Here is an 11509-nt window from a genome sequence, read left to right as displayed (position 1 = left end):
CCGGATGTGATTCGTGTGCGACTTCCATCAAACGACAAGTAAGGATACTTGGAATTACGATCCTGTCACCACGGTAAAGCAAGTCGTGTACAATGGATAGTTCTGCATGTACATGAAAATATGGCATTAGCTCCGCTTCCAGAGATTTGTATCAGGCCAAGGGGACAAAACAAAGTTCATGACTTTTGCGATTGTACTGTCAGATGCACTCTCCGCTTGTAATTCTGCAATGGTTAATATCAGACAAAGAAGGCAAACAAACTCATCTTCGGCAATCTCATTGGTTTCTCCTAGCAAAGGCAGTCGAGAGAGCGCATCAGCCACCACATTATCGCCTCTTGTGATAACAGTGATGTGATTGAATTCACTATCTTGTGCGCATGTCTGCCGTGTTGAAACCCATCGCACATGTGCCGATAAGCGATGCACCGTACCTTCATAAATCCTTGTTTTCTGTACAATAAAACAATCTTGCAAAAGCTGCTACTGCGTCCACATCGGTTGTTACACTTCCCTTACGGTACTCTACGGTGTATAGTTGTAACAAAGAAGTCGCGCTGACCAACGTGAAATTCGCAGTGGCCGATGTCCAACACCTTTGGTTGACAGCAAGGTGACAAGAGCACTGTGGTCGGTTCGCAAGACAAAGGGGCGACCCCAAAGGTACACGTGCCAATGTTCACAGGCCCAAACACAAGCTAAGGCTTCACGTTCGCCTGCAGAGTACTTCCTCCCTTGTGGGCTCAAGGTACAGGTGGCAAAGGCAACCGTCTGTAGAATTCCCTTATCTTGTTGCAGCACAGCGCTCAGTCCATACCCGAAGGCATCGGTCGAGACGATGGCGGGTAGGTTTGGGTCAAAGAAATGTAGAACCTTGCAAGTTGTCAGCTGTGATTTCAAACGAACGAAACTCTCTTCGGTAGCTGGCGTCCAAGCAAATGGCTCGTTGCCTCGAAGCAATGCCCGTAAAGGTTCCACAACATCCGAAAAATGGGGAACGAACTTGGAATAAAATCCCGCCAGACCAAGCAGGGAACGAAGTTCATTGATATTTGAAGGCGCCGGAGCTTCTTTCATCGCTTGGATAGATGACGCTAGTGGAAAGAGTCCTTTACCGTTCACAACATGTACCAGAAACGTTAGTTCCGTGACGTTGAAAACGCACTTCTCGTTGAGTTTCAGGCCCGCTTTAGAAAGTCGTTGCAAAACGATGCAAAGATTTGAAAGATGGTCTTCTCGAGAACGACCATATACGATAATGTCATCGATGTAGAAAAGTACACCTTTGCACCCTTTCAGTATGAGATGCATCATCTTTTGAAATGCTGACGGGGCTGAAGCCAAGCCGAAACATACTCTCTTAAAACGAAAAAGCTCGTCGTGCGTGATGAAGGTAGTCAGATCACGACTCTCAGGATCGAGTTCTAGTTGATGGTAGGCAGACGCCAAATCCAGCTTCGAGAATCGCTTGGCGCCAGCTAAGCTGTGCAGCAGGTCGTCTGTCTGTGGTAGTGGAAAGCTGTCAACAATTATAGCTTTATTGGGCTCTCGCAGATGTGATGACAGGTTCTTTCGTTTAAGGGTTTCAGACGGTTCTCTGAGGTGGAGCCTCCCAGAACCCAATCGAGGACAAAGCCGTTTGTTGTAAAACGCACACACAAAACGTTTAATATAACTAGAATGAGAAAAAAAACCCCCATAAAATAAACACTCAAAAAGAACTCATAATACAACACACATGATCAACACACATTCGTATTGAACCATCCTTCTTGCGAACAACAACTATACGAGAAACCCACTGAGAGGCATCAGCGTGCTCGATTGTCTTGGGCTTCAAGTTTCTGCAGTCCAGCCGACACTTGTTCACGAAGGGTAAACGGCAGCCGTCGGAGCTTGCTGGCAACGGGTGGAACGGAATCACGAACCTTAACTTTGTGTTTGAATCCTTTGGCAAGTCCGAGCTGTTTGTCAAATAGGTGTTCATACTCTGAACGTAACTCAGCTGGCAATGTAGGAGTGCTAGAGGCCAATGTAAGGCACTGAAGCGATTTACCTTCAATATTCATCTGTAGTGCTACAATGGCGTCTAAGCACAGTACAGTGGTGCCTTCAGATACAACATACAGAAGAATACAAGCAGTTCTGTCTTGGAACGCAGCTGAAGCGACAAAACATCCTCGAACTCTTATCTTTGACTTGGAGTAGTCGAAAAGCTGCACTGAGGTAGGTTTCAAAGGGTAAGTGCTAGCAAAAGATTGATGATAGAGTTCTTCAGCCAGAATAGTGACAGAAGATCCCGTGTCAACTAGAAACGAGATAGGGCGACCTTCTACAGCGACGGATGCGTAAATGCCATGCTTGTTTCCTTTGACAACACAAACTGTTTTTCCGCTACTCTGGGAGCTAGCGTCGTCGTCGTCATCAACTTGTCGAACTTTAGCTGAATATCCAGATGACCTACACATAAAATCTAAGTGGCCAATCTTCTCACAGTGACGGCATCTGTGCTTGCGGGCCTTACATGCAGGACTGTTTGCAAGATGATCAGTCGCTCCACAATGATAGCAAGCTCGAAGGTTCGTGGTACCTTGTACGGGATGCTCAGATGCTTTGGCTTTGCACTTATTACAAGTTGCGCGTTCATTTGGTTGTTCAGAAGACCGAGAAGAGCTTTGCGCTGTTTTAACGTGACGAACTGAAGCATCGTCGCAAAATTCCTTAGCGCATGACTCACGGCTTCTTCGTACTGATTAGCAATTGTTATAGCTCGTGAGAGCGTCAGTGATGAGCCCTCAAAAAGTAACCGCTCACGTAAATGATGATTCGTCGTTTTCGAGACAAACTGATCACGTAGCATCTCATCAGCGAGGCTTCGAAAATTACAGTCTGCAAAAGCAGAGACGTATTCTTCCGCTGTCTCACCTGCATGTTGAGCACGGCGACTGAACCGTTGTCGAGCCACGATGACGTTGACTGAACGCTTGAAATGATCCGAAAGCAGGGCGATTGCAGAGTCATACGCGTCATTCGTCGACCCGGTGTCACCTGTGCTCGAAGGACTAGTAGCGAGAGCAGAGCCAGACTGCAAGTCCGCTGGCTTCAGTGTAGAGAAGATCCGCTGCCCCTCCATACCAAGACATGTGAGCAGGATAGCTTTTCATTGTTCGGCTGGAAGCTCTGAAGCTCCAGAAGCCACCATGTACGTCTGAAAGGCCTGCTTCCACTGGTCCCATGGGACAGCCGGATGACCAGGCGAAGGCAGGAAAGGCGGCCGGTGGCGGTTGCATTCCCAGAATGCTCATTGTGGTGATGCAGCAGAAATCACCAGGACTCTTGCTCTTGCATGGGTTGAAATCTCGTCGCCAATATGTTGTATTTAGAACACAGAGGAACGATAAATCCGATGCCTGAACATCATCTTCTTTATTTTATGTCCCCCGCAACCACCCTCATCATCTTTCCTATACAACAAGACACAAGCGCGCCTACACAGCAGTGGTGATAAATTACGAGGGAAAATGCATGACGAGTGCTACAGTCAACATGCCACACGTAGGAACCGCAGAGGAAATAGCCATTGCGTTAGCCATAGCACAAACACAAGCAGATATAATCATCAGTGATTCCCAGACGGCAGTACGAAACTTCGCCAATGGTCGAATCTCCCCAGAGGCACTACGACTCCTAATATTAGGTAATAACCCCGACAGAAGTGTCCATCTCATCTGGACACCTGCTCACACACTACCAGACGGTAGCAATGAGGTGGCGCACCGCATGGCTCGAGAGCTTACGGACTGAGCCTCGGTTAGTCCCGCCTCAGCGACTACCGACGAGTGGGAGTGGGAAGATCGAATGACCAGATTTAATGAAATTACACAACACCATAGATTGCAGAGGCGCGCATTCCTGCCGCCTCACCCAAAATTAAACAAAAAACAGCTGCCAAATGGCGGCAGTTGTAAACCAGAGCCTATCCGAGTCCAGCTATCATGAACATAATACACCCAGATTTATACACGACTGACAAGTGCAGACATTGCGACTCTAGAGCCACCCTAGAGCATATCCTATGGGAATGTGCGGGTATAACACACGATACCAGTGATGCAGCCTCAAACAGCGACAGCCTCCGCATGCGCTGGAAGTCTGCGTTGCTCAGCTCGGACCTGCAGCACCAACTCTGGGCCGTCCAGCGAGCCGAGGAAGCCGCCAAGGGCCAACAACCCTTGGCCGAAGCCTAGGCGGGGCCCACCCCACCAAATCGCAGGGCGCTCAATAAAGTTATTTGAATGAATGAAAATCGTTAAAGGGATGCATTTACAGGCCTTTCTATGTTTGTAGTAACTTGCTCTACACGAAATCTTGTACAGTAAGGTGCAATTTAAAACCACAATTAATTTCTGGCTAAGTGGTAATACCTTAGTAGTCGGCCAGCTCCATTGCCTGACCAACTGTGCTGACCAAATAGCTATCACTGGTTAACCCTTTGTCAGGCGCAAGAAATCTACTCATGGTTTCAGCTATACCTTTTCCCAATTGAACTGTACCACATGGAAGAACAGCAAAAAAAAAAATATTTCTTGGACAAAAATAGTATCTGAAAAATCTGCGGGACAACACCTGTCCCACAGATAACTTGAGGACACGAGCGAAGGTGGGACACACGTTGTCCCTCTGTACACCTTGGGATTCGTCCTTTCAGACTCTGAGGTGATTCTTATGGGTTCAAAGCACGCAATGCAAAGAGACACTTGGCATGCTTTACACACAAGTTTTGTGCGTGTTTCCTGCGAAGTGTTTGACCACCATTGGCACCTTTTGCACGTAGTGGTGGTGCACGGGTAGTGCCCTTTCCCGTTGAACCGAACCTCTGTTGGTACCGCTATCATAATTGAGGAGTTCTTGCTTCCTCTCTTGTGATATACTACACTGCGCCGGCACTTGCGAAAGCTCCTCCCATTGATGAGCTGTCTGCACAGTATCACCCAAAACAACAGGTATGTCACTGCTGTTCCAGTAGTAGTGCTGGACGTCATCAACCACTACGTTCAGCATATTTGCAGGAAGCTGAAAACAATGGCTCACTCTCATGCCAAACTGACTCTGAGGGGCATCTCAGAGTCGTTAAAGTGAGTATGAAAGAAAACATTTCGCGAATTACTTGATTTGGTTCATTCTCAAATAAGAAGTTATTCTGACAGGGCTGCATGCCTTTGTGGGCTCGCTGGGTTGAAAAAGCGGACATGCAGGAATCACTGCATGCTAATTCTTGTGAAAAGCTGATGTTTGTATGAGTCATTGTTTCGCGCTGCAGTTGAATAAATCGTCGATTTCATATTCCACAAAGATGACAGTAGGCAAAGAACTATAAACTGACAACTCTGACATACCTAAAACATGACCATCAGAACACTGACGTGATCGCGAAAAAAGAAAGCAGACCAGTTCTTAACTGCCACCTTTATTTCCTATACTATAGCTAACATGTGCCTTAAGTGTCGGACAGGTAAAATGGGCAGCCCCAACACAACGGCTCCTGAATTTCACGGGTGTAAACACCCCATCAAAATGGTAGATGTGTAGTGCAGAAAAGACGTACCTATATAGTGCATTTTGCATGTTTGGTACTGCGCTATCAAAGAACTGCGGCACCGAGATATCGTGAAGCTATTACAAAATTGGCTATATTTATATAGCCTTCGCTTCAACCAAGAACATTACCAGAAAGCAGTTCCTGCCTTTTTCACATATAGAACCGAAAGCACATTGAAAATGCATGTTTATAGCCTGCATTTTTATCGCTATCGCAGCGCTTTTTTTACAATTATTGCACATTTTCTAAGCTTTAATTAACAGGCGACTGCAAACAGCAGACAGAATGAATTGCTGATTCGTAATGCACACCGAAATACATGTAGTATGAGCAACGGTTTGCAACAGTTCATGGCGAGAACCACTCATTTGTTAGACATTGCGTATCGAGTAAAGAATATGTCTGCATGTGACGTGCAACTTCTCTACAGTACAACGTGATAACAAACCTCATGCACAAAAATCTAGCAAGTTGGAAACATCTCACTCAAGTGGCGTGACAATGGGAAGGGGGGGGGGGGGGGGGGGGGGCGGTTCGGGTGTTGTACTCAAGCTAAACAGTTCTTGGTTTAATTTTGCGGATGGTTTATCACACTATCAGTACAGCCAGATATAAAGTACACGTCAATGCACCTTCACTGCACTACAAATTTATTACGGTGAAGCCGATAAACTTGTGTAAAAGTTTATCGCATCCACTGAAAGTGATGACAACATATCGTGGAAAGTTGATTTGCAGATAGACAGATATTACTGGCAACCTGCGAGACACCAAACATCGCAAATGCAATGTTTTTACTGCGTTTAAAAGGTTTTCCGATAACGCTTCACTGCATATTAACGAATATACTGTAAAGCCAACTGCAGACAACAATTATGTATTACAGCAAATAGCTGGGTTTATTAGTCAGTTTTATTGTTTCCGCGAGTGAGTGTGTAAAAAGGTCTGGGCGTGTAAAGAGGGTGCGAACAGACAGGAATCATGAGGGTGCAACCACGGTTTAAAACACCACAAGCACACAAGAAACCCCTCTGAATGCCTGCCGGCACACTGTGACCGGAGACGACGTGTACGCGTGTGTACTGTAATTAAGGAACTCTTACAGTTGAACAGTGCGCTCTTTCAATCTCAGTATGCTTCACTGTACGGCAAATATGCTTCACCGCATAACACGTCTGTATTGCGGTGAAGCTAATTAAAGAAAATTTGGCGACCATTATGAAATGCGTACAAGACCATTTCTCACGTGTGGATGTATATGAGCTATGACTACCGTGGACTGTCAGTGGCTGTGAAATTTAGCTCCACTCTCTCTCTCTCTCGAGAGAGAAAGTTTAATTGCTTCTTGAGAAGTCCCAGCCGCAGGCTTCGCAAAGTTTGCTGCTCAATGTGAGATGGCAAGAAAGTGAGAAAAAAAAAAAAAAAAAACAGCATACCAACATACACATACACGCGTGCGAAATGCACTACCACAAAAGTTATTTTCTGATTCCTTTATGGGGCACAGCTAAGATCTTTATGGTCCAAGAACACGTCTTTTTTTAATTGCAACACAAGTCATGTGTTGTGTGGCTACTGAATTCCCTAGGACAGCCCTCCCTGTTACAAAGCAACTGCAAATACAAATAAATGGTCTTTGTCCTGGTCAACACAGCACTGATTTAACGGTCGCTGTCATCATTGTTGCCCAACCAGAGCAAAATTCCAAATGTTGCATATGACCACGTCTACAAGGTCAGAACTTGCCGCCCTTCATGCCACTATTGAATATATTGAACAGAAACCCTCATGTAAATAGACAGAGTTCAGTAATTCTAAAATAGATATATGATACATATATGGCATGCTGGACAAATAATTCTACATAAAACCCTCGTGAGCGCATGGCCATTAACGAGACATGTAGCATTTTGAAAAGTGCATTTTGCTGCAAAATCAATGTGTTTTGCTTTCAATGAAATAACAAGAATTGAAACACCATATGTACGTGTGTATGGAGGCAGGAGACAGCTGCAAGCAAAGATTTAACTCTGAACATGGGTAAATTGGTGATATAGCCAGGTCGAGGTAGCCTTTTCTTGAATCTGTGTGTGAAACAAAAGCATGATTGGTGACGGATAAATCGTCACAATTGCCGTCACCAGAGAGATCTAATCTCGACCCACATAGCTATGTATACTAAAGGTACTTAGAGCACATATTCGGCATTCTACTATCACGCTTGTCCACCATCTCATTTGCTTGCAAGTGGGGAGCTCTCAGGCTACATTTTCAAGAACCATTGTTACTGACCAGCCGTCCCTTCAAGAAGATGTTTGCACCTGCTGCAAGATCACCATCTCCCTTTCGTGGAGTATGCAAAAGCCTCAAGTATGCCTCTAAATACCAGGGGTTACAACGAAGGCGGCCAGATCTCATCAACAGTTCTAATGGAGCTTTCTTCACCCCTTTTACACAAAGTGTATGCGAACGTCTTTCACATTTACACGGATGGTCTGGTCGCGTCCACTGATTTAACGGTCACTGTCGTCGTTGTTGCCCAACCAGAGCTAAATTCCAAATGTTGCATATGGCCACGTCTACAAGGTCAGAACTTGTCGCCCTTCATGCCACTATTGAATATATTGAACGAAAACGCTCATGTAAATGGACAGAGTTCAGTAATTCCTAAAACAGCTGTTGAAAGCCTGCAAAGTGGCACTGTACCATGGGAATTATGAACAGTTTATTTCAAACGTACCAGAAATCTAGGATCACAATGTTGGATGCAGCGTTTTTGGCAAGCATCTAAATGATACAGCTGCCATATCATTCCACACGATTGCGCTATCTAGAATGGACATAGTCAGGGAACTTCAATGAATTGCTAATGACATCATGCTGGCTCTGTGGAAGACTCCAGAGTATTCAACCATCATTTGTGCAGGCTTGATCTATCACTGCAGCTGCGATTACGATGTCCAACCTCCTGGTGTGACAATACACTGCTGTGCATCGAATGTCTGGGTGTAGCCTTCACAAATTCGCACTCCTTATTTATTAAACATGACCACTGTAACCGCGAAAAGACCATCGAGCACCTCCTCTGGCAGTGCACCCACTCTGATTTCCAGTGTCAGCCCTTCTGGAGTGTACCCAGCCAACTGTACAGTTAACCTTTTACATAGGCTAAGATGCTGGGTGCTTGGTCATATCAACCAAGAAAGCTATACATGCTCTAATGACTCTAAAATAAACGAATCTGAAAAGACACTTACAGACACCCTTTGTCCTCTATCCGAGTGAACTCTCGTCTTGCCTTCAGTTCTTCTTTTAACCCCTCATACCCTCCCCCCCGTGCAAGGTAGCCAAGTGGACGTCCATCTGGATGACCTCTCTAGCTTTCTTTTTTTCTTTCTCTCTCTCTCAAACGTAAACCCCAATGCAGGACTACTGGGAACCACACAAGATATAGTCGGTCATACCTGTTGAAACTAAGATGCGACATGCTTAAACCATTGCAGGCATGTAAATGCGCCTAAGATACAAAGACGAAAGAAAGGACACGACATGTGCACATGCTACATGCGTCTTATCCTTTCTTTTGTCCTTGTATCTTAGGTGCATTTTCATGCCTGCAAATGTACCAAGTCGCCCAACTAGCCACATTGCTTCAACCAATTCAATTAATATTTTGGTTAATGTATACTCAGGAGTTCGTGTGATGATTAGGCAGATTATTCTCTTGCAGAACTTCATCTGACCAAACACCATAGAAAGATGCTGATATGGACACACAAGTTTTGTTGGCACTGGAATACGTTACCTGGGCAAACTGCTGCAAGCGTTGTAAAACGGCATGCAATGAAGCTGGTGAGCAAGCTGAACTCCATGAGCAGCAAATTCTCTGCCAATTATTTGCTTTGTCAAGCATCTGTGACCAAGGTGAAGAAAGGACTGCTGGCATCTGGACCAGTTTCTTGCTAAGTTCATAGCACCAGCAACTGCTATTACATAGGAGACCAAATTGAAGTAACTATTGTGCCACCTGAAGAAGTATTCTCGCTTGTTGCCTAATCAAGGAAGGACAGAAAAAGAGTGGAGAATGCTGCCTTCCAAGCTTAATTCCAAGCAATGTAAAAACAACCTTGGAAATCAAATCAACTGCATCATTCTGGGCAGAAATAGGGAGAAGTAAAAAACATGGATGACGTGCAAGAGTTCAGAAATGCCTACACATTGGCCCAGCACGTATTAACTTTATATTATTGGTGCAACTGAAGGAAGCTATGCAAAAAAAAAAAAAGAGCAGCAAGACTTGGCACTGAAAAACTGCATGCCATAATCATAATGACATCAGCTTTTGCCATGACTGGCAGGAATTATGTCAATATGTACAAGTGTCAGTGACCAGCAAATTAAACTCCATTAAGACGAAAATGGACTAAACGAGACATTTGATTCAGCTTTACCAAAGTGTTATCAGGCATTTCTGCTTTCATGGCTTCCGCAATAAAATAAGATTGAATAAGTAATACAATTTTGCTTATGCTGCAATGTGCTTTTTATTGTGTATATTTGCATGCTTATGTTAGTACATGATTGTTTATGTAGTTTTATAGGTGCAACAAAGAACTAAGTTTCTTGTTATAGCTAGTATTGAAGGATTTGAATAATGCGGGTTGTTACTCTGTTCTTATGCCAGACCAGTGGCCCAAGTTGTATATTACCTAGCTTATGCCACTAGACATGTTGTTGTGCTTGTGATGCCATCATGGTCGTTGCATTGTCATCCAATTCTGACGCTATCTGCGCTCAAACCAGGTGGATCACATGAAAAGATCCGGGTGTCCTAGCAGCAGCACACCCACCGGTTGTTGGTCGCCTCCATTTAAACAGCGATTCAAAAGTACGTTTCACATGAGTGTTGATTTCAAAATGCTTGACTGCAATGCTCGACCTTTGCGCAGCCAACTACCTGCAAAGTACCTTGCATAGCATCAATTCCCACGCTGTGTGGGATTTACACAATTTTACCTCATAGTTTTCATGTAGAGCCTTTTGTACCTTTATGTGGGGAATAATGAATGGCTTTTTTTGGCTAGATCCTCTGAAACATACGTAATTTGACAGCTTACATGCTAAGATGTAACTTCTGAAGTCTTAAACTAGCATCAAAAAGCCAGCGCCGTTAAAAAATACTGGGCTGGACAAATCAGTTTCCAAAAATTTCTGTTGCGTTCTTGACCACAGTTTCTGTAACAAGTTTGTGTGAAAGGACATTTCCAAAGCTGACATATGTACAGACCAAGCCGAGAAGCTTTATGTCGCAAGAACGGCTTAGCTGGCTGATGGTGCCTTTGGAGGACCAATGAATTGTAGTTACATCAGTTTTGATGATATTGTTACGGGGAGTATTTAATTAACCGTGAACGGCTAGCGCTTGCCTAGTCAAGACTGCACAGAGCGCACAGGTTCCAGCAGGTTTTCAGTCCGACAAGAGAGCCTCTGACCCAGCCCCACTACCATGTCTTTGTCTTTGCCATTGCTCGTGACATTATCCCCGGCCGATGAAGCACCGTCCCGGTTCTTGTTGTGATCAAAATGGATTATCACAGTTGTAAAGTTTCAGGCGGGAAACATGTACGATGTCACTTCGCGGTGCGGCAGTCGATGAGGTGGATGCCATGGGAGATATCTCATAGGTGACAGGAGTCACCTGGCGCAGCACCCGACGTACCGCGACATTAACTTTTCACACAGGCCGACACGACGAGATGGGAGCCAGAGAAGGACGAGAGAGCCCGGTGGAAAATCAGTATCCCGGTGTCGACGATCGTAGATGGCCTTTTGTGCGGTCTGCGATGACGTGAGCCGAGCGCGGGCTACTGTGCGCGCGACGAGCGCACGCGTGATGACATCTTGCGCATA

This window comes from Dermacentor silvarum, chromosome 5, assembly GCF_013339745.2.
Source record: "Dermacentor silvarum isolate Dsil-2018 chromosome 5, BIME_Dsil_1.4, whole genome shotgun sequence".
Taxonomy (NCBI): domain Eukaryota; kingdom Metazoa; phylum Arthropoda; class Arachnida; order Ixodida; family Ixodidae; genus Dermacentor; species Dermacentor silvarum.
Note: the sequence above shows the minus strand (reverse complement) of the source record.